This window comes from Panthera uncia, chromosome D4, assembly GCF_023721935.1.
Source record: "Panthera uncia isolate 11264 chromosome D4, Puncia_PCG_1.0, whole genome shotgun sequence".
Taxonomy (NCBI): Eukaryota; Metazoa; Chordata; class Mammalia; order Carnivora; family Felidae; genus Panthera; species Panthera uncia.
The window spans coordinates 15,385,145-15,409,830 of record NC_064807.1 but is presented as its reverse complement, the minus strand read 5'-3'; positions in this window follow the sequence as shown (position 1 = coordinate 15,409,830).

The following is a 24,686-nucleotide window of genomic DNA, read 5'->3' as shown; positions in this document are numbered from 1 at the left end:
TTATATCCTTTCAAAAATTGTCAATGTTTCTAAAATTGTGGCCTGTTTTAAAATCAGTGCCACAAAGGGGCACCTGGGCGGCTCAGTCAGTTAAGTGTCCAGCTCTTGATTTTGGCTCAGGTCATGATCTCACAGTATTTGGGATCGAGCCCCACATCGGGCTCTGTGCTGCAGTGCAGATCCTGCTTGGGATTCTCTCTCTCTCTCTCTCTCTCTCTCTCTCTCTCTCTCTCAAAATAAATAAATAAAAACTTCAAAATCAATGTCAAAAGAAAGCATCTACCTTACCGCAGCTGTCAGCACCTGTCTGCATGTGCTTAGCCATGTTAAAAATGTACCTGTTCATCCAGTGATCACCTCAGTAGTGTTTCCATTAATATTATCACAGTAGTTAATTTTTAACAGGAATTTGGATTCATAGGTATAGATTAAATTGCCTCTGAATGTATTAAATTATGACAGCATTGAAATGAACTTTCTGTATGGATGAAGAGCAGTAGAATAGAGTTTCAAAATACACATTTATAAATGAAGTTAATACCTAACACTGATGAAAACAGGTCACGTTCACATTTGCTGTAAAGCTTTTTGATCCTAAGAAGAGAACATGGCTACAGGTGCAGCTTTGTTTTACTTTGTTACCAAGATACATGAAACCAACATTTTTGCCAATCGAGTATCCAGCAATAAAATGAGGACAGCTAAGTTTACACATTGCTCAGTGTAAATTATAGAATTCAAAGGTTGTGTATGTGTGTGAGTGTGTGTGCTTTACCTCATGTTTTCCTAAAGGCTATCATTCAGGGACCAGATGAATCAAAATGATCCAATATTCATGTAAAACTGGTTTAGGAAGATATAATTCATCTAAGGAAAACAAACTAACTATGCAATTAACAAAAGAAGAAATGCAGTCAAAACCTTGGTATGTGCTGTTACAACATAAACTGAGGCATATTAAAATTTTTAAGAGTTTATCTGAGCAATATTTTTGGAATAAGCGCCAGACTGAATTGTCTTAGGATCACTCCCCTGACAAGAGTTAGGGGAAGGACTTACATACAGTTAGAAAGAGAAGGAAGGTTATTATTTGATTGGCTATAGCTTAAACCCTAGTTGAGGCTCTCTCATTAGTTGTCTTTAGTGTTTTGATTTGTAAATGACCTTGAGGCATTTACAGGCTTAGATTTTGATATTAGGGCCGCCTCAGCCTAATGACCTACTTGTTTAATAAATTTAACACTGCTATTAAATTTTACTGAAGTATGATATACTAGACTATCCACACACTAAAATATGCTATAAAGTTTTACCACAGCCTTAAACATGCTGAAGAAATAATAAAGTTAAGCACAGACTATGAGCAGTGGATTATCATGTGACTGTGCCAGAAACGATAGTCAAAATTGTTTCAGACTCCAGAAGTATGCTATAACTGATTATAATTGGTACTTAAAGATGTATTCCCCTGCCTTCCCTCTGCCACCCAGCCCAAGGGGGAAATACTTTTATTAAATTTCTGTCCATTTTTAAGCAACAATAATAGTAAAAATGGTATTTTTAAAAAATACGTAATTCAAAGACAGTTCCTCTTTCTCTTTACAATTAGTAAATGTTGGAGTGCCCCATGGCTCAATCCTTGGACCTATTCTGTCTTCTTTTATACTTTTTCTTTATGTGACCTCATTGAGTCCTACAGAACTAATTATTTCTGTAGTATTCAGGATGAGCTAGGCTATGCTACAAAAACAAATACCTCGCATATTTCAAGAGACTAAAATCACCAGGTTGATTTCTCATTCATGCTATGGGATTGTGAGTCAGGCCAAAGTTGTGCTACATGATATTCTCATGTAGCAACCACCCTCTGGAGAACTATCAGTAGACAATGGCAGAAAAATAAGAATTCTTAAGGCCCTCATACTGAAGTTAAGTGGCTTAGCCTAGAAGAGCTCCTTCTCAAAGTTATTTTCAAAACCCCAACCAGCCATAAGGGAACTAAGAAATGCAGTTTTACCATATGCCTGGAAAGCAGGGAATTGGAAATATCTGATACTGCATAACCTGCTTCTTCCGGATGCCTCCGTAATTTCATTCTTTAGAGGAAACCCGTTACTAAGTGCCACAGTCATATATCCAACTGGTAAACTCACATTCTAATTTGAAAGCTTGAGAGCATCTCAAATTTAACATGTCCAAAGAATGATTGATTCCTCATGCCTACAAGCACTCCTACCCCAAGCTGCCCTATCTTAGCAAAGCATTTGCCATCATTTACGTATTAATTCAGTCTCTTATTAAAACAGTCTCTTGAAATTGTTTTCAAGTCTCCTTTTTCTAAATAAATCACAAGGTCAATCTTCCATCAAGTCCTTTATCTCAACCTTCACAATATCCAAAACCAGCCCCTTTTCACTATACCCTCTTCCAAACCACTGTTTTCTCTTATTCTGGCTACCTTATGGTCCCCTAGTTGGACTTACAGATTTTACTAAAAATTATTATCCATATAGCAGTGAAATGATCATTTTAAATCATAAAGTAGGTTATTTCATACCTTGTTTATATGACTCCAGTGGCTTCCAATCACATTTTTGTTAATTTCAAATGCCTTACTGTGTTCTATATGCCTTATGTAATCTGATGAATATTAAAAATTTGTTCACCACCCAGTGGCTAGAATGATCCTTTTAAGGTGTACTTCTTTTGTTTGTTTGTTTGTTTGTTTGTTAAGTTTATTTATTTTGAGAGAGAGAAGGAGCACAAGTGGGTAAGGGACAGAGAAAGAGAGGAGGAGAGAGAGTTTCCCAAGCAGGCTCCCCACTGTCAGCATAGAGCCCTATGCGGGACTTGAACTTACAAACCATGAGATCATGACCTAAGCCAAAATCAAGAGTTGGAGGCTTAACCGATTGAGCCACCCAGGTGCCCCAAAGGTATATTTCTTATCATGACTGACAGAGCATTCAGACTGTTTCCCATTTCACTTAGATAAAATCCAAAGTTGTTACCATGTCCTTAAATGTCCTTATCATCTTGTTCCTGGCTGTCTCTTCAACATCATCTTATGGCCGTTTTCCTCACTAATTTCTTTCTTGTTTTTTTTTTTTTTTCAAACTCCTAACCAACACCTTCGCCTTTGCTATTCCTTTGGCCTAGAGGTCTCTTATCTAATCATCTGCTTGTTGTGATGGTGATGCTCTATTTTACCATGGCGACTACTGAAATATTACCTATCACAAAAACCTTCCCTCCCTAAGTGCTATCTAAAATAGCATTTCTTCTCTCTTCCTCCACAACACTCCATCCCCTTAACTTGCTTCATTTTTCAAATTCCAAAACCATGTGTTTTTGGTTTTTTTTTTTTTTTGAGGAAGATTTAAGGCAACATAAGAGATCATGAGGAAAATAAAAGAATGGTTCTTTTATAAAAATAAAGTTAAAAATTAAATGCCATTTTGATTAAAAGGGTAGAGGATGCCCCTTCCTTACTTTTATGCTTTACTAAGGGCATCTCTAGGCTGCCAGGAATTCTTAGGCCTGTGATTTGAGTTTTTCTTTAATATGATTTCTTTCCCCTCTTTTCTTTACCAGAAAACTTGTGAAAAGAGCAGTCTTTCCTTGTTATCTGTATTATCTCTTCTCATTTAATCCACTATGTCTATGTGTTTGCCTCACTCCCAATTCTGCTCACATTGCTGTGGTAAAAGTCAATGCCTGTTGAATGAATAATTAAACGGGATTGAAAGTGTTGTAAAGTTCCTTTTTAACAAACACTTTTCCAAAAGGACAGGAACTTTTTTTTTCCTAATCAAATACAAGAGAACAAGAAAACAAATTTTAATCACAGCTACAGTGGTTTCCTCAGACCTAAAGAGATATTTCCAGAAAAATCCAATTTGATTTGCATTCAAATTTCTTTTCCCTCAAGCTTAGACTGCATAAACTTCAGTTTGGATTAATGTGATCTCCTTTACATAAAAGGCTTCTTCTTTTACATAACACTTCAAAATTATCATGCTATTAATAACCTCAAAATATGTTGATGAGGGTATGATGAGCACAAGAAACATTATATACAATTTGCAATAGATCTACATAGAGATTTTTGTAAATGAGACAGTGCGAACTTTGAAGACAACCATGAAAGTAGTGAGGCATCAAGGAGAGTACTTCAAAGTCTTGAAATTAAAGTTATCATCAGGTTCAGTAATTTCTAAGATTATTTAACCATTCTGAATAATCACAGTATGACAGAACCAAGTAGAAAAGATCTGAGCAACTAAGAAGTCATGGGCTGAAGTCACATCCAAAAGGAGCCTAAATTCCTTACTTTAAACTAAACTGTTAACCAAGAGGATTGTTATACAATTGGTTGATTGGTCCAGGTAGCATTTATGGATTACTCAAAACACACTAATTATTAGTCTATCAAGAGGCAGTTGCTAGGCAAGCAATGAAAACATAGTAATTAAAAGCGTAGTCTCCGGTCTCACTGTGTGGGTGGGTGTGGGTGCGTGGGTGTGTGCACGAAGCACAATGACAAAAATCTGCGCTGTCCTAAAAAATATATAGTATATAATATTTGTAAGCTTGGTTGGCATGTTATTTTATATATCTGTTTTTGAGTTTATTTGTTTATTTTGAGAGAGGGAGAGAGAGTGAATCCCAAGCAGGCTCGGCATCGTCAACACGGATCCCAAGGCTCATGGGGGATCATGACCTGAGCCAAAATCAAGAGTCGGGTACTTAACAGAATGAACCACCCAGGCACCCCTGACATGTTATTTTAAATGAGAAAATTAGCAACCAGGAAGTTAATAACAGTAATGTTGATGGTGATAGAAACAGCTAGCCTCCATACCTCATAGGTGCCTTTGTAGAATGTTTTGACATTAAAAAAAAAAAAAAAAGTTAATGTACTGGTAAAAACAGTTCTATGAGCGAATCTAATTCCAAGTCTTTCAAATACAAAACTCAGCTTTAATGCCATATCTGCTGTGGTATTGAGTTTACTTTTCCATTGCATTATTATTGACAGTATGCCTCTATTAGGCTGTTCTGCATAGTGTTTGGTAATGAGGGTTTGGGAGCCAAACTGCTTGAGACGTTTGCTCTGGTTCTACCACTTACTTGATAATTGACTTTGAATAAATTTCTTGGGCACTCTGTGCTTTTCCCTTTGATATACAGGAGATAACAATAGAACTTATCTCAGGGGTTACAAGGAATAAATGAATCAACAGTCTGTAAAACACTTGGGAAGAACCAATCTCTGGCACCTAAGAAATATCTATAAATGTTATCTATTATTATTACTCTCATTATTAATAATTTTGAAGCAGGTAAGTACCACAAGACATTACTTGGCATTTTATTAATTCTTGTAGTGTCAGAAATGTTCTGTTAGCTTTCTCATTCATACATGACTACTTTTACTTCCAGACTTGAATTTTTTACATCATTATAAATCCATTGCTTAGATTCAGATTTTCCTAGGGGCTGGTATTGACATCTAGTATTTGGTTCTAGATCATAAAAATATCTTGGCATAAATACATTCCTGTATTTTATATAATATTTATGTACAAAGGTAATCTGTTCCCCTATTTTGGCTCTTTTGATCAAATCCAAGTAAAAACAAAACAATCCTAACTCCTCTGTTTAGGTCAAAGCCATTTTCTTCACTCTCTCTTTTTCTTCTCTTTTCTCATGATTAAAATTACATGGATTATCTATAAAGTTTGGAAACCGTGATTATTTTCATTGTACCAAGGAATATTATTTTCTTCATATAATAATACAATTTTAGCATATATGTTGTTCCCTTACAATTTTTAGAATTTTCCTCCATGGACAAAACCATGTCTTCCCCTGTAAAATATATATACATATTAAGTAAAACATGAACCAAAACTTCAAAATCCAGAGGATATTTAACTAATGTTAAAGTAGACATCAATATATAAAGAACATCTCACATTTGAACCCATGTTTTAGTCTTCACATATTATTTGACTCTTAAGATGTTACTAAAAAGTAAAATAGGAAAGTATCTCCATTTCTCAGGTGAAAAACAGGTCCACAGAGGTAGAATGAATCAAACAGCTCACTTAAAGATTTGGTCAAAGCTAGAATTAATAGGTAAGGCTCCAAATTCTCACTTCTCTGGTCTTTTCCACAAAGTCATTAAATATTATAATTAGAGTCTGGTTCTAATGTTAGCATATTTGGTGAAAACAAAATACAGATGAAATAATCTTTGAAGTTTGTCTAAGTGATGTATAAAGTATAGGACAGTGTGCATGATCTGTGTGCACAACCCTATAGATATATCTTTCAGTTGGTTAGAAATTTAACTGAAGCAGTACGTTAGAGTAGATGAGACAGCAGAGTAAATTGTGAGACTCGCCAGCCTATTGTCAGACTGACCAGCAGAAAAAGATGAAAAACAAAAACTTTGTATAATACTTTGGTGAAGTATTATATTGAAGCTACAAAAGACTCTAGGGTGGAGATTAGGAGAAAAGTCCAGAAAAGAGCACTAGGGGAGGCTGGCCTGGGAGTCCATCATATTTGGAATGGGGTACCTACTTAGTTAAGTGTCTTCAGTGGGATTATTCAAAAAAGTTCATCAATATACTTTGCAGTATGAGGGACACAGGGGAGCGATGTTTGTCTCATGCTGAGAGGTCTAAATGGTCAGAGACTAGCTGACCAATTCAAGCCAAAGGAGAAGTGGCTACACTGGGCTTACCCAGCACTTTCAGGTGTTGTTTGGTCAAAATGTATATTAATGTTTTCTTTGGACCAGGAGTGGACTACAAGCAATAGAGGGTTGGTGAGGGAGTTGTATTATGGTCTGTCCCATGGGTTATACCTATTTTGTACCAGATGTCAGAGCCTTATATTCCTAGCAGCTTTTAAAGATGAGAAAGTGGAATTGTAGATGGTAGGTCCTCAGCAATGGGAAATGACATTCTTGAGCTTGGTCCATGGCGTGTTTTTCAGACCATAAATTTCATCGGAAGTTAATAGAAAAAAAATTCTATGTAAAAAACATTCATATAAAAAAAAAAAACAGTGGGGCACCTGGGTGGCTCAGTCGGTTCAGCGTCCAACTTCAGCTCGAGTCATGATCTCATGGTTCACAAGTTCAGGCCCCACATCAGGCTCTGTTCTGACAGCTCAGAGCCTGGAGACTGCATCAGATTCTGTGTCTCCCTCTCTCTCTGCCTCTTCCCACTCGCACTGTCTCTCTCCATCTCTCTCTCTCAAAAATAAACAAACATTAAAACTTTTTTTAAAAAAAGTTCTATGATCTTATAACTTTGGAAAAAAATAGTTACTAAGCCCTTTCAAATTACTTATAATGCATATTAGTACATTAGAGATTCTGAAGTTTTGCAGTAAACAGAATTTAATTTTGTTTAACACAACATTACAAATAATTTTTTTGAATATAGACTTTTCTATATTCCTATAAATATCATTCATACATCTAATGACTGGGACCAGAATTTACTACCCTAAAGAATGCCTTTTTGATTTATTATTTTGGATTGATTATTTTTAAGAAAAGCAGACACAAGAGAAGCTCTAAAAACTAGGTAGAAGTTACCCTTTTGTAAGAGACATTGACATTTATAAGGGAGATCTCCATTTGTGAAGGTGTCTCCTTCTTTGTACCAGTAATAAGAGAAAGACTAAATTTCTAGAAACTCTTAAGCACTGGAGAGGCCACCTACCTAAATCTGTGTAACAACCATACCCTTGTTCACTGTTGCCTAGGAACCTCTCATAACTGGCTTCCCTCCCCCCAGCATATTTTGTCTTTAACTGAAGATGATATTTAATGGCTTGAACCATTAGGAAGTTAAGATGGTAATGGATTGACCCATTTTGAGGAGTGACTCAGTTTTCCTGGGTATTTCTCATGTATATAGGAGGTACGCATGTTCTTAACCTTCTGTTTGTTTTCCTCCTGTTAATATATATATATATATTTTTTTTTTTTCATTACAAGAGAGTCTCAACCAAGAACCCAAAAGAGTAGAGGGAAATTTATTTTTTCTCCCCTACAATAGCATGTGTGTATACATTATTATATATTAATGTATAATATATATTTTACATATACAGTAAAACCTTGGTTTGAGAGCATAATTCCCATGCTTGTAATCCGAAGCCCTTGTATACCAAAGTGAATTTCCCCATAAAAAATAATGGAAACTCAGATGACGTGTTCCACAACTCAAAAATATTCATAGAGAAATGATTACAATGCTGTAATATAATACAAAATAATAAAGAAAATACAAAATATAAAGAAAAATAAACTAACCAACCTGCACTTACCTTTGAAAACCTTTGTGGCTGGTGTGAGAGGGACAAGACAGGAGGCTTGTTGTGTAGGACAACTTTCACTATCACTAACGGAATCACTGCTGTCTGTTGGCTCAGTGGAATCTTTCTCTGCATGGAGGCCATTGTATACGCTCGCACAGATGTTGACTACAGTGCAGTATTAACAAGCTCTTGTCATATACTGTATTTAATGTACTGGCAATAAGGCAGCAGAGGAAAGGGTCTATATCTGCAGGCAGCCTGACCTGGAATGAAACAAGGCATTCCTAAGCGTACTTTTGTATGGAAAAGCAAAGGACTGTCTGTAGGTTCTTTGAAGTGACAAAAATACACTAATGCCAGTTGTGAGTACCTTCTGATGTTATGAAAAATCACTGACTTCTGCCAAACACTATGGCCTGAGACCGAGCATCCAAGCATGGGAGATGATCAACCACAATCCCATAGCAAGAGAAAGAAAAAGAGAGAAAGAGAGAGAGAGAGAGAGAGAGAGAGAAGAACCATTGGCTCAGTTGTGATCATGTGACATTCCACATCACGTACTACTCGTATCTCAAGACATCACTTGTTTATCAGTTAAAAACTTATGAGAAATATTTGCTTGTCTTGCGGAACACTCACAGAACAAGTTCCTCGCAATCCAAGGTTTTACTGTATTGATATACTTATTTATACATATTTATATATTATATACATATATCCCACAAATACATTACATATGTATATACACGCATATAATGTACATATTCACTGGAACACAGATTGAGAAACCCTGCTCAATATTCTCTTCCTCATCTCCAAATATCACCATGTTTGCAAAAGAAAAACTCTTTGCAAAACTCATTTCGTAATGTATTAATCACAACCAGCCTGACTCCACTCCTGAAATCTCAATAGATTAACCCCCTAAAAGGTTTATTTTTTCTCTCATATCACAGTCTGATACAGATCAGGTGGCTATCATCAGTGGCTCTCTTCCATCTCCTAGGAATCTGAGTTGCTTCCATTTTTCCATCTTGTACTTTCACCATTTCACACTTCTTTTCTTCAAACTTCTAAGAAAGGAAGGACTTCTAAGAAATGGGGACATCATACCTGTTCTGACTTGCTGCTTCCAAGAAGTGGCATTATCACTTTACTTTTACTTTTATGTTCCCATTGGCAAAAAGTCACTTATAAGGTTCCAACCCAATGACAGGGGAGGCTGGAAATTGTAAATGTTCTTCATACCCCAGAAAAAGAAATGCTGTGGTGGACAAATCACTTTTCTCTGGAACACATCACATGTATTTCCTTAACAAGGGGAAGAAAAAAGAGGTAACACAAAGGGTTTTTCATCTGTGCATAATGGCTTTCCATAGCCACTTCCAATACTTCCATTCATACTCAAGATATATTCACTTATTCAGCTGTTAAGTAGTTATTGATTATCTGCTATGTGATAGACAAGATGCAGGGATGCATTGGTAAACATGAAAGACAAAACTCTGCCCTTGCCAATTTTAGAAACAGTCCATGAATAAGAAAATTTCTTTTTCTGAACACCTGTTACTTGCATCTGCACAGCAGTGTTTGAGGACAGCTACTACCTATGACCACAAATAGCATCTTGACTTTGATTTAGATCATAGACCTAAAAGAAAGACCATTAGGATTTAAGTGAATGTGTAATAAATGGCTACATTTATCTTTAAAACCCCTACTATGCTTTATAGCATGGTTTCTTTTTTCTCTTTTTGAAAAATTTCAAACAGAAAAATAACAGTGATATGATAGACACACATATATAAGATCGATTTAAACTTTTAATCATTTTACGATATTTTTTTTTATAGAATACTCTCCGGACGAACAAGAAAATGGAAATTGGTTTATATAATTCCTGTCATTTTTTATGTTTCTTTTACATTGTTTGTATTCGCAAAGGATAACTAATTATTTTGTAAATTTTAATAATCTGCCTAAATTATACATTTCACAAAAATAAAGATTATTGCCTCTCTAGTATATGTTAGCAGTCAATAAATATTTCTTGGGTGAATTAAGGAACATAGACAATATTCTGCAACTTATTTTTACATAACTAACAAAATATTTTTCACTGGATTGTATAACAAATGTATAAAGAAGCACACAATACTGGGTATTGCAATAGGCAGAATTCTAAAGATATCCATCCAAGATTCCCAACTTCTGGTCATTCAGTCAAATACTAGTAATCTAGTCACCACTGTGAAGGGGACTTCGCAAAAGCTGATTAATGTTGCCAACTTTTAAATAGGGAGATTATTGTAGATTATCTGGGTGAGCCCAATCTAATCATATGAACCCTAAGCAGAGAAATTTCTGACGCTAGAGTCACAGAGCTGTAGAGAAGAAGGGGAGGCAGGAGAGACGAGATAGAAGAAATGAGAGAGATTCCAAATGAGGGGAAGACTCAGTCTGTCACCACTGGCTTTGAAGATGCAAGGGACCACAGACCAGGGAAAGTGAGTAGCCCTTGGAAACTGAGAACTAAACCCAACCAACAGTCAGCAAGGAAATTGAGACCTCAATCCTACCACCACCTGGGGCTAAATTTTGTTAACAACCTGAGTAAGTCTGGAAACAAGAGTATCCCCTAGAATCTCAGAAGTCATGCAGCCTGACCTTCACCTTGCTTTCAGCTTTATGAGAGTCTAAGCAGAGAAACAACTGAGCCATGCTGTGCATGGACTTCTGACCCATGGAAACAGTGAGATAATAAATGGGTGTTGTTTAAAGGCACTAATCTTGTAATTTGTTACTTTGGCAATAGAAAAATAATGCAGGTTCGGTTAGTTATCACACAGCAAATACATTAGTATAGCCACCATCCAGTTCCAGAAATGAAATCTGCCCAATCACTAACCACTCTCTACTCCCCAAATGTAACCACAACTTTCACTTTTAATAATATAGATTAGTTTTGCCTAGTGTTGAACTTTATGGTAATGAAATCAGAAGCACATTATTATATTGGATTTGGCTTCTTTCACTCAATACTGTATGTGTATGATGTATCCATAACCCCGCATGTGTATTTCTAGTTTGTCATTTTCATTGTTCTATGACATTTCACAGCATGAATACACTTGACTATTTACACCTCACACAGATAGTCTCAAATTTTACCCTGCTCTTCATTTTTCTTCCCAGACCTTCAAATACTTTGAATTTGTGTAGCTCATTTTAAATAATAGGAATTATTAGTGCAAACATCAATGACTTCAGGACAAGAAGTAAAACTGGGATAGCATCTTCATATAGGGCCTATTGACAATTTGTGTCCCTTTTAAAGAACATGAGGACTCACACTCCACCTGTCTGTTTGAGAAAAACATTATTTCCTGAACATCTTCTGCACCTCAAATTCCATCCTGGACTGTTTTAGAGAAGAAAGGCCAGGGAGTGATTGAATGGGCACCTCAGATATTAGGAACAAAGAAAGAAGGGCATGTTATAAGGGAAATAGACTTGAAGGATATTACTATTTTGTGAAAAATGAAAAGCATGCAAGGGAGAAGGGATAGGAAAGGTTTCCTGATAGAGGTGTGTTACATCAGATTTTGAAGGGCTGGAAACTGAAAAGGATTCTAGACACAAAAATGTTAACACATTAATTTAGTGTATTTTTGAGAGTTTTTTTTCACCAAGAAATGTAATGATAACTTCGGAAAGATGTAAAAATAAGAGAGATAGAGGGAGAGAGAGAAGTGGATAGAGAAGAACCTGTTAAAGTAATAACTTTTCACTTATTATATATTTTATTATTACATATATTAATATCATATGTAGAAATATAATTCAATCACAAGTCAGACAACCAATGTTGGTATTGCATTTCTCTTCCTTAGGTCCAGTACCTACAATGGAAATAATTCTTTGAACTGTAAACCACCCTTTTTCCTACAGATCTCCAAATATGGAGGGTTTTTTTTTTTTCATTTTTCTAGAGGTGACAAATGGTTTCATCAAATAGACCAGGGTTTCTAAATCTCAGCACTGTTAACATTTAAAGCCAGATGATTGTTTGGGGGTCTGTCTTGTACATTTGGGGTTATTTAGCAGTATTTCAGGTTTTATACTCATTAGATTTCAGTAGTACTACCCACCTTAAGTTCCACATGCTCCGGGGGACAAAACTGCCCTTGTTTGAGAACCACTGGCCTTTATAAATTATCATTAAAAAAAAATGTGGAGATCACAGGAGACTCGTAGAATCTATTTTTCAAGTCCCTATCACTATGGTGAATCGGTGAGCCTGTATGATTTTAGAATTATCAAGGGCTGTAGTAATCTACAAACTCAGAAACACACTGAAAACTCAGAACACACACTGAAGGGTGTGTATGTTAGTGTGTGTGTGTGTGTGTGTGTGTGTGTGTGGTGTGGTGTGTGTAGAATGTCTGACTTGAAAACTTATTTTCATCCAAGAATTCCCTTGAAAGAACCTGTCCTCGGTGTGGTGTGGTCTAGCCACTCCGAACCCTGTGTGGAACTACTAACATCTATTACCAGCTGTCAGTGGGAGGACTGATTTTGGTTAGACCATATCTACTCTACACTTTGAAAGGAAACTAAGCGGCAATTCAGTGTTCAATCCAAGGGGCCAGATCACTGCCTACTGTTTCCTCTTGGAGTGATTCCAGGTAATATTTGCACATTTTAACGATTTTGGATTTGACTAACTTAAATAATTGAAGGCTGGAGCCAACAGTGCAAAAATATTTTCCCAAAATGAACAATGCAAGCCTGTCATCTATTTAAGAAGGAACGTTTGTAGTGATGGCACACGTCCTCTTTCGTTGTTATATAATAGGCTTATTCTCTGAATTGTGCTAAAGATTTAACGCCACAGTTTCACATGCATAATATCAAACACCAGGGATTCCTTGTTCCTTCTCAACACAAAAATTTACGAAATAAGGTAAGATGCCTCTATTGTGTGATTTTCCCAACTGCCATTCTTCACTGACAAGAGTAAACAGAGCCCTAAATGAATTGCAGCTATTAATTTCTTTATGAAGGAATAATACTGTAATGAGATCGGCATAGTTTTATCATCTGAGATTTCTATTTTTGTTATATGTTCACATGCATGCTCTCAAAATCCCTCATTTGGAAATGCTCATAAAAGTATCAAATCTATCTCTACATTAAGAATGAAATATGTAAAACCAGACTGGTTCCTTCTCTTTCTTTCATACACTGATTTAAACATCATTTTTCGGGTATCTACATATGCCTCTAAAATCCTGTGCAACTGTTCAAATGTTGAAAGTAAATGAAATAATCATTCTTGTTTAAAAAAAAAAAAAGTAAAACAACCTTTAGTCCAAACGTGATGCATTATATTGACATAATAAATGTGGACATTAATTAAAGAGCAGCAGAATCCAGCAGAGAAGTTTGCCCTCCATCTGCTTGACTTGAGGTAATAACAATGTTCCGTTAACCCAAACTGACAGATTTTCTAGGGTTTGACTTCATCTCGAAAGTCGCTGCTCCTGTTATGAATAACCATATGCGTGACATCATCCATGCCATGCCATGTGGAGTAAAATTAACTGCTTGTTTATTTCTTATTGTTTTTGTTTTTCAATCTGCCTTCCTCTTGAGCTCTGTTTAAGTACCCTTCACAGTTTTGCTAGTTTGCCACCCATACAAAGTGCCTGGTCCCATCGCTCATGTTTGCCGAAAGGAAATTGCATACATTCACATCGTATCCTCACTGAGAAAAGAACTAGATGGGCAGAGGTGGAATATGGCATTGTAATCAATAGGGTTATTATCCAAGCCAAATATGAAAGCAGAAGCATGTTAAACCCATCACATATTCTGTAAGAAAAGAACTTAAAGAATTTCCTAAATAATAAATTAGTGGGATGAGGGATCTTGTCCCAGAACTGAAACTTAAATCTTTGAATCTGTTCATATCCAGTATGTATTAGTTAACCAGGGGAACTGTTTTCTTCTTCCGTCTCATTACAGATCAAACATCAAAAGCTTTCCACTAGAAGCAGGCACCCAGGAGGCATTTTGCTTTGTCACAATACAGTATTCACAGGCTCCCTGATAGGAGCGCTAACTCTCTTGGTAGCCTTAAAGAACAACAGTGCGGTTATTTGTTGTGCTTCCTCCTCTCCTCCCCTGGAATTGTTGCTTCACTGTAATAAGTAACATTCCTCCCAATTATCTAAGTTCCTCAAGTCCACAGTGCTGACCCCATGACTTTAGAACAGACTCACTGTTTAGAGTCATTAATCCGAGATTATAAACATGGAGGGAGATTCATGAGAAAGGGATGAACTCATGGTTCCTGAAGAAAGACAATGGCATGCAGTGTTTTCTCAGGGGCTGTGTGTGTGTGTGTGTGTGTGTGTGTGTGTGTTGATTTTAAATCCTTTCCTGAGAGGACTTTCCCCCTCGTCTTTTGAACTGTCCTTATCTTCGGTGTGTTGTGGGTTGTAGAGGTCTGCGATACCTGTTGTGGCTGCTGTATCGGAATGGCTTAGTTTTTCTCTGAATCTTTTCCTGTACAGCATATTCCAGAAGGCAACAGACATCCTGATGGAGCAGTGTAAATTGTAAGCGGATCAGACTTGCCAGCTTTCATCCACTAGCCAGTGCCAGAATTCACTTGCAAATTGCTTACCTTTCTGGTAAACCTGTCTACTGCTTTTTAAAATTGGAAATGGCAATGAAGGGCCATTGGTGGCTCTGTAGTAAGTCAGAACCACTGAGATACATTTATGTGAATTTAAGGCATTATACTTTTGATTCTAGAGATCGTCTTAAAGGTTTTGATGTTCTCTGGTCTTTCTTCTTGGGTTCTACGAAGGATTTTTTTTAAAATCTCTGGAGGAAAAGAAGAAACTGCATAAAATAGACACCTACATTCTATACTGTTTTATTTCTAAACTAATGTAGTAATTAGAAATCTTGAACTCTTTTTTTTTATGTGTGTGCAAACTTGGTATATATCCAAGTCTTTCATCTTCACCAGAGATGTGATTAAATCTTCTGAGATCTTTTTGGAAGCTGAAGAGAAATAATATTCTGAATCTGCATCATTTCGATACTACATCACATAGGAAATTAAAGCATTCTTTTTGTTGCTGGAATTGGCTTTAGAACAGACAGCATGATTCCCCCCTGGTCTGGAGCTCTGATGTCAATGTGAACGAAAATATTCTCCCATCCATCCCCAATCTCTGCCTGCCTTTGCTGCTTCCTTATAAAGATTATACATACACTTAGCAAATGAAGAAAGGAATTAGTGATGCTCTCTCATTTCCTGTCTTCCCACAGATGGTGATAAATTCAAATTCAGACTCCATTAAACCTGAGTAGAGAAACCCAGCAGGTGGCTGTACTAATGGAAAATCCTGGCTTTGGAATAATGGGAATTACACCCGACAGCTCTTCTACACCACAAAAAAGATGATGTATCCTTATTGACAGTGTCGCATTGGAGTCCAGAAGGCTGATCTGATAGTTCATTCCTGGCACAACGGAAGCTAAAAGCCCCCTGGGTGTTTTCTTGGGCACACCACTGTAATTTTTGTCATATGAACTTTCTATTACAATTCATTTTACAATCTCCTATAAGTTGAAGAGAGAAAGAGGAATAAGAGGGAGGGGAAAGAAAGAGGGGAGCTTTATTTTGCCTACAGGCATACTTTTATTCTTTTTTCTTGGTTTAAAGGACAAATAAAGGTTGACATACAACAGTATTTCCAGCCAATTCAGTATTTTTAATGCTGACACACTTGGCCCAAGTTCTTTCAAAGATCCTAGACAAGCTCATCTAAGGGAGTTTCTGTTTAAAAGATGCATGGATCGCCCTGGAGGTGTAATGCCTTCTGTTCCACTAGAATTCTTGTAGGAATCCTTCATTTGTATGTATTTTTTCCCCTCCTTTTCTCTTAGCCCTACCCTCCTTTTTAAACTCCAACATGTTGTTTATAAAAAACAAAACAAAACAAAAAAAACACAAGATTTGGTCACACCGATCTGAAAAAGCATCTGCGTGTTCAAATATTTAGAACCTCATATTTTCAACAAGCCTCCAAGTCTCTGAAAATATAACAAGGAGTTATCAAAATATTACATTATATTCACCATCTGGCAACAGTTTAAAAATATCATATTAAGATTAATAATCATACTTTGCACTTACTCAATATAGCATGTTTCCTCTCAAGAACTGTTCGTACTTTACAAAACTGAACTGAGTCATCGACACTTCCCCCCAACCCCCATCCCTCCCGCAAACACTCTTCTGGGTAAAAACAAAAACAAAAAGAAATTGGGGGAACATTTCAAAAGACAAGTAAAGGTTGGAGATGGACTGGAGAGGTTCACTTTTAATTCAAGGCACAATTTTGCTTGTTCAGTAAATTTCAGTCACATTTCATTTTACCATTTGTTGAGTGGGAGCTTAGTTTCACCCAGGTAAAGAGCTTGGGCAGCCACCTTTCATTGCCCACAAGTTCAAAGCTTAGAAATTGGCCTATAACCGGAAAACAGACCTATCAGCCTAGACACTCACAGCTCAAGGAGAGGGATCTTATGGGGCACTTGAGTGGCTCAGTCAGTTAAGCATCCAACTTTGGCTCAGGTCATGATCTCACATTTCGAAGTCTCAGGTCATGATCTCACGTTTCCTAAGTTCCAGCCCCACATCAGGTTCTCTGCTGTCAGCACAGAGCCCACTTTGGATTGCCTGTCCTCTCTCTCTGCCCCTCCCCTGCTCATGTTCTTTCTCTCTCAAAAATAAATAAACATTGAAAAAAAAAAAAGAGAGAGGGATCTTAGGACCTTGGGGAAGGGGAATAAGACCTGATTAGGCCACAACAGAAAGGGATTTGGTAATAATGAATTCAGTATTATTTTCTTAACAAAGATGAGGTGGAAATTGATAAAAGTATTTTCCTGTAACAAACGTGTGTGTATCTGTGTGTGGTGTGTGTGTGTGTGTGTGTGAATATATATCTTTTAACACATGCCTATGTATAGAGTTCTCATTGCATATGAGTTTCATAATTTCTAATTAGCTTGTCTTTGTTATGAAGTTCTGAATTAAGTAACTGCCCAGATATTTGTTTTATGTGGATACCCCCAGCTGGAAGGCCAGCCGTGACTCCTGTCACACTAAAGAAGGGGCAAGTGACAACCAGGAAGCGACTCGCTGTGGATGTTACTGCAGGAACAATTATTTGTATCCGAGCATACTAGTAAAAGAAAATGCCGAATCAGAAGAGCTGTGAAATATCATTATCTTCAAATGGTTTTGTCCTGTGAAAGCACAAACCCTGATGCACAGATTAGCAACAATTCAAGGAAATCTCCAATGAAGTCATGATGGAAATGTAAGAGACTGTTAATTGAGTCCCCTGTTCATATTCTGGAGTCTACCACTGTTGCCTACAGGCATAAAATGCTGGGGAAACCGCATGGAAAACCTAAAACACCTGATCATATGGAAATATTATCAATTTGCATTTAAACAATTGTAGTGATTTTGTGGACTGCTTAGCCTGGGCTGGGCTCTGTCCATTATACTAGTTAAGACTTGCAGTTGCCTTGTAATACTCCCATTTTACAGAAGAATAAACAGAGGTTCTCACATTTGAGGTCATTTAACCTAGGTCACTTTACTTGAATGGGGTATAGCAGAGTTTGAATTCAGGTCTCACTGGCTTCAATAGCATCGAAATCTCAGTTGTGGGAGGCAGTAGTTCTCAAACAACAGCGTTACCTGAAAACTTGTTAGATATGCTAGTTCTCAGGCCCCAACCCAGACTTCTTCAAACACGCTGGGTCTGGGTCTCAGAAATCTGTGTTTTTAAAAGTCTTCCAGGGTATTCTGGTGTGCACTAATGTTTAAGACCCCTGGCTGTGTGCTGGTAAGGATGTGGAGAAAAGAGAACCTTTGTACACTGATGGTGGGAATGTAAATTGGTACAGCAATTTTGGAAAACAGTACAGAGGCTCCTCAAAAATTTAAAAATAGAACTGCCAGATGGTGCAGTCATCCAACTTCTGGGTATATATCGGAAGGAAATGAAATGAGTATCTCGCGGAGCTATCTGTACTCCCATGTTCACTGCAGCATTATTTGCAACAACCAAGATGTGTGCACAAACTCAAAACGTACTCTTCGATGGAAGAATAAAGAATGGATACAGAGATAAGAATGTTATCAACCACGACATAGAAGGAAATCCTGCCGTTTGCAGTGTGCAGGGAGCTAGAAGTCACTATGCTAAATGAAATAAGGTAGACCAAAAAAGGCAAATACTGTAGGAGCTCCTTTATACCCAGAACATATATATATAAAGAAACAGCTGAACTCATGGAAACAGAAAGTGAATAATGGCTACCAGGGGCTGGGGTCGAGGAGATGGGGAGATGCTAACCCAAGGATGCAAGTTTTCAGTTATAGGATTAATAAGTTCTGAGTATGCAATATGCAGCTTGGTGACTGTACTTAACACTATCATATACACTTGAAAATTACTGAGGGTAGATCTTAAGGGTTCTCACCACATGCACATACACACAAAAACAGGTAGCTGTGAGAGGTGATGTGATAATTAACCTGATCGTGGTGATTATTTCACAAAGTACGTGTATATCAATGTGTCACATTGTATGCCTTAAATACATACAGTTTGGTCAATTATACCTCACTAAAGCTGGAGCAAAAATATGTTTTTAAAGTAAAAATATAAAAGAACCACAATTATGGACTACCCTATATTTGTATTTGAAAAAAGAGAAAGTGATGTCTGTAGAGATAAGTCTTCTACCAAAAAGTGGAATTAGCAAATTAATAGATCAATACATACATACATACATAAAATAATAATGTACAAATTTAGTGAAAACTCTGCAGTCTATGGTCAATCAAGAAACCAAAATCAGGAAAGAAAAATAGCACCAATATAAAATTAAGAAAGGTTAATGAGCATCTGGGTGGCTCGGTCGGTTGAGCATCCGTCCCTTGATTTCCACTCAGGTCACGATCCCAGGGTCATGGGATAGAGCCCTGTGTTAGGCTCTGCCTTGAGTGTGGAGCTTACTTAAGAATCTCTCTCTCTCTCTCTCTCTCTCTCTCCTTCTGTTCCTCTTCCCCACTTGGGCTCTCTCACTCTCACTCTCACTCTCTCTCACATGCACTCTCTCTAAAATTAAAAAAAAGAAAAGAAAAGAAAGGATGCATCTCCAGCTGGAATAAAGTACCGGTAAAGAGAAATGAGGGAAGGGAGAGTCATTAAAAGATTCAAGGTTGGGGCGCCTGGGTGACTCAGTCGGTTAAGCATCCGACTTTGGCTCAGGTCATGATCTCGCGGTCCGTGAGTTTGAGCCCCGCGTCGGGCTCTGTGCTGACAGCTCAGAGCCTGGAGCCTGTTTCAGATTCTGTGTCTCCCTCTCTCTGACCCTCCCCCGTTCATGCTCTGTCTCTCTCTCTCTCAAAAATAAATAAACATTAAAAAAAAATTCATTTGTAGTTGGAACATTTGACTTGTTTACATTTTAATGACGTAGAAGAGAAGCAGAGTTAGACAACTCTGTCATTAAGACCAAGCACAGTTGGGGCGCCTGGGTGGCTCAGTCGGTTGGGCGGCCGACTTCAGCTCGGGTCACGATATTGCGATCCGTGAGTTTGAGCCCCGCGTCAGGCTCTGTGCTGACAGCTCAGAGCCTGGAGCCTGTTTCAGATTCTGTGTCTCCCTGTCTCTGACCCTACCCCGTTCATGCTCTGTCTCTCTCTGTCTCAAAAATAAATAACCGTTAAAAAAAAATTAAAAAAAAAAGATTCAAGGTTAAGGAAATTGTTGATTCATATTCACATATCAATATAAGTAAATTTTACATTTATTTATTTTTGAGAGACAGAATGAGACAGAGTGCGAGCAGGGGATGGGTAGAGACAGAAGGAGACACAGAATCCGAAGCAGCGTCCAGGCTCTGAGCTGTCAGCACAGAGCCCAGCGCGGGGCTCGAACTCACGAAACATGAGATCATGACCTGAGCCGAAGTAGGACACTTGACCCACTGAGCCACCCAGGCACCCCTCAATATAAGTAAATTTAAAATGACCCTGCACCAATTTGCATAAGAATGGTAATTAAGACAATATGTAACTGGGCAAAAATGAAATGTGTTAAGGGTTTTGTGATTTTTCTATCATAATTACCCCTTTTAGGGAAAACATTAATTCAGATTCCCAATGGGTGACTCAGTCATTTAAGCGACCGACTTTGGCTCAGGTCATGATCTCATGGTTCGTGAGTTCGAGCCCCCCGTCGGGCTCTGTGCTGACAGCTCAGAGCCTGGAGCCTGCTTCGGATTCTGTGTCTCCCTCTCTCTCTGCCCCTCCCCTGCTCATGCCCTGCCTCTCTCTCCCCCCACCCCCTCTCTCTCAAATATAAATAAACACTAACAAAAACAAGCTGGACATCTGAAAGCAGGGCACCCCTTACAATTGTGATATGGTCCAAGACAACTTGTCTACATCTGAGTTTCTGTCACCAGGAAATCTATGCAGTCTGCATCATGTAAACAAATAGAGAAGATTCATAGGAATAAAGTGACCTAGGGTAGAATTAGGGCAAGGGAATCGAGCAGAAACTGAAGTTATGTAGGAGAAAAAACTGTGAACCAGCAAAGTCAAGACAAGCAATTAAGAGAGGAGAAATGAGCAAACAGTAGTGGGAGCAGAGGAACTATAGACAGGACTGATGGGGGAACAAACTGCCAGGCCTGTGAATTGCTACAAATACGTGGTGACCCCGTTTCTAGCCTGGTCCAGGGTCCAGCAGTAAATATCCTTTTTGCCTAAGCTTGAGAGTGCCTCTCTTTTCTTGCAACCCAAATCAATATGAAATACAGATAAAGAGGGCTTGTTTCTGGGACACCAATATTCCGACTCCAAATCTATGATTTCTTCAAACACTTTGTTCAATATTTTTAGAGAAGAGCGATTGTGTATTTTTTAACACTGGTTCATTTTGGGGTTTTTATTCAGTATTTGTTTTATTCTGGCTTGGGTTTCAAGGCTACTGTAGCTTTGCAAGTGGGGGTTAGGAAGGAGTTGGCGCTAATTAAGGCACTTACTCACATCTTCAGTCAGTCTCTTCCCTCTGTACTCACCCCTGGCCTCATTGTACCTGGTCAGTCTGAGACAAATGCCTCACCAGCCAGCCACTGGAAGGCTGACCCCAGGACCTCTTCAGGGCCCTGAAGTTTTCTGGGCTGAGGCTTCTCCCCCCGGCTCCCTTCATTCATCAGTGTGTTCCTGGCTCCTTGTGGTAGATGCAGAAATTTACTGAAATATTTAATTTTTGATTCTTATCCAATCATACCCCTGGCTTTCTTCACTATTACAATTTTATTCATTTCTGAACTTTTATACTTCTATTTCAGCAGTGCTTCTGGAAAGCAAGGCAGAAAATGGTGAGTCATGTGGAATACAATTGGAAAAGCTGGGAATTCATTTCTAAGAAAGAAGAAACAACCATCGTGTACTGAATTTACAAGTCAACTTTAATCAGGAGAGGTAAGATTAAACAACACTGATTTTGTAACTTCCTGTGTATACTTACGCACTTAAAATTGTAATAATGATTGTTACAAATCTTAATTTGGGAGGAGCATGAAAATATCTATTTTCCAATATTGTCAATATCAATCTCTCTTTTCTCTCGTGAACTTTAACCAAATAGATGTTTGAGAAAGCCCATAACTCTCTCTTAAAAGCCAAAAGAAAGATAAAGTGTTTTAATTTACTCAAATTATTCATCAAGACCAGTTAATGAGTCATAAAATCATTTAAATGGTGGCAGTCAACACTAGAAAAGACTCAATAAGATAAAAAAAAAAAAACAGACTGGAATAGAAAATAAAATGTCAGTTTATCATATAAAAATATTGTTTTATGAAACTTTTGTTTCTATTTTACATTTCAAGATGTGCACACATTAACACACATGCATGCAGACACGAGTTTGTGTGTGTGTTCCAAACTTTTTGAATTGTGTGGCAAAAATATAGCGTTAAAAAAATGAAAAGTGTATTTCTTGCTACGGATTATGGTTCGTGGCAAAATGTTTAAAAAACGCTTCCTTGGTCTCTACAGTAGGTAAGGAGAAAGAAATTAAATATGTACTGGTTGACTACTATGGGTCCAACATGGTGCTCAACATATATTTTCTTGTTAACAACTCTCAATCTACATATGAATGAACTATTTTTATCCTGGGGTAGAAACCTGAAGAGGCTCAAAGACACATGCACTGAGACTAAACTGCAAATAAGTAGTAGTTTATAAACTTAAACTGAATATGTACTGATAACAAAACTTCATATTGTCATTATAATTCTCCATTTTATTTTTTCTGCCTCTATTAAATAGGCCATTTTTTTTTTTTTTACCCAAAAAGGATCAAGTTTCAAAATATTTCAATTATGGAGTAATGTGTAGTAGCTTACTACTAAATAGCAAGGTGGTATTTTGTTCGTTTGTTTGTTTTTTATCACAATAAAGTAATCCTAGAATAGATCGTTCTGACGAAAGAATATAGAAGGAAACCATGTATATAGATATATTCCTAGTTTATTTTTCAAAATGCATTAAAATATTTTATGTTTATTTTGTTTTTAAATAAGCCCAAATGTGATCTTACTTTTTGTGAGCTCTCCTGGGCCTTACATGGCTATATTCACACATTATTCATCTTAAAAAACTTTTGTTACATATCTTTTCCCAAAATCTGTAGGAAACCGCCAAAATATTTAAGGCTGAGAATGGCAATACTAGGTCTACATTTTATAAAATTAGTTTCATAGTGTTGTGGATAATGTAGCAGAAAAAAGGAAGAAAGGGGAAGGTAGACTAGTTAGGAAGGTGTATGAATTCAAGAGAGAGAGATGATAATTGTAGACTTAATCAGTGGAGGCGGGGATGTAAAACAGAGGATGAATCCTAGAGATTTTTATTTTAGACTTAGAGAAATAGGTATGGGGATCCCAAGCCTTCAGCAATAGGGGTAAGTATAACAAAGGAGGAAGAAATTTCCAGCAGGATATTTAAAAAGGTTGAAATCTCACTAGTAAGGGTTGTCCAGAGAAACAGATCTGATAGAATGGATGGAGGGATGGATGGGCAGATAAACAGACAGAGAGAGAGAGAGATACAGATTGGCTCATGTCATTGTGAAAGCTGGCAAGTCCAAAATACTCAGGTAGACCAGCAGACTGGACACCCACGAAGTTGTGGATTTTGCAGTTAAAGTCTGAAGACCATCTGGAGGCAGAATCCCCTCTTCTTCAGGAGACTCCGATCTGTTTTCTCTTAAAGTCTTCAACTCACTGGATGAGGACACCCATATTATGGAGGGCAACCTGCTTTACTCAGTCTACTGACTTGAATGCCAATCTTATCTAAAAAATACCTCTACAGAGACATTCTCTCTGTTATTTGAACAAATATTTGGGTACAGTGGCCTAACCACACTGACACATAAAAGTAACCATGACAAATTAGAAATAATATTTATTGTCAGGCAAGTAGTAACACACTTCACACAGAGTAAGCACTCAGTAAATGTAATTGTGATTGTCAGCAGGTCAAAGGAGAGGATATAGGTACCCTACTGAAGAGAAGTGATAAAATATGGAGGTTATTACTGAGAGGGGAATGCCAAGCATGGACTGATTTTCTCTATATCCATTCTTCCTAAGCCTCTGTTCCCACTGCCGACACTATTCAGTTATTTCAGTCCCCAATAAACCCCCAAACAGGGAAGAGTATTGTAACTATTTTTCTCATGCTCTTCCTTCCCTCTTTTTTTCAATAGGACTCAGAATAAATTGTCTTTTAAGACAATAACCAGCATATCATGAGAATTAGAAAAGCCTTGATTCCCCATGATCTTCAAGATATATTTTGAAATTACTTCATTGAGATTAGAATAATAACTGTGAAGTGGCTTTTTATTTGGCTGTATATATTTATAATTTTAAATTAATTTTTAAGGGGCACCTGGGTGGCTCAGTCGGTTGAGCGTCCAACTTCAGCTCAGGTCATGATCTCACAGTTCGTGAGTTTGAGCTCACTGCTGTCAGTTTAGAGCCCACTTCAGATCCTCTGCCCACCCCCCCTCCCCACTTGTGCTCTCTCTCTCAAAACTAAATAAACCTTTAAAAAATAATTAATTAATTTTCAAGAATTTATACTTCTTAGAGGCACCTGGCTAGCTCAGTTTGAAGAGCATGCAACTCTTGAT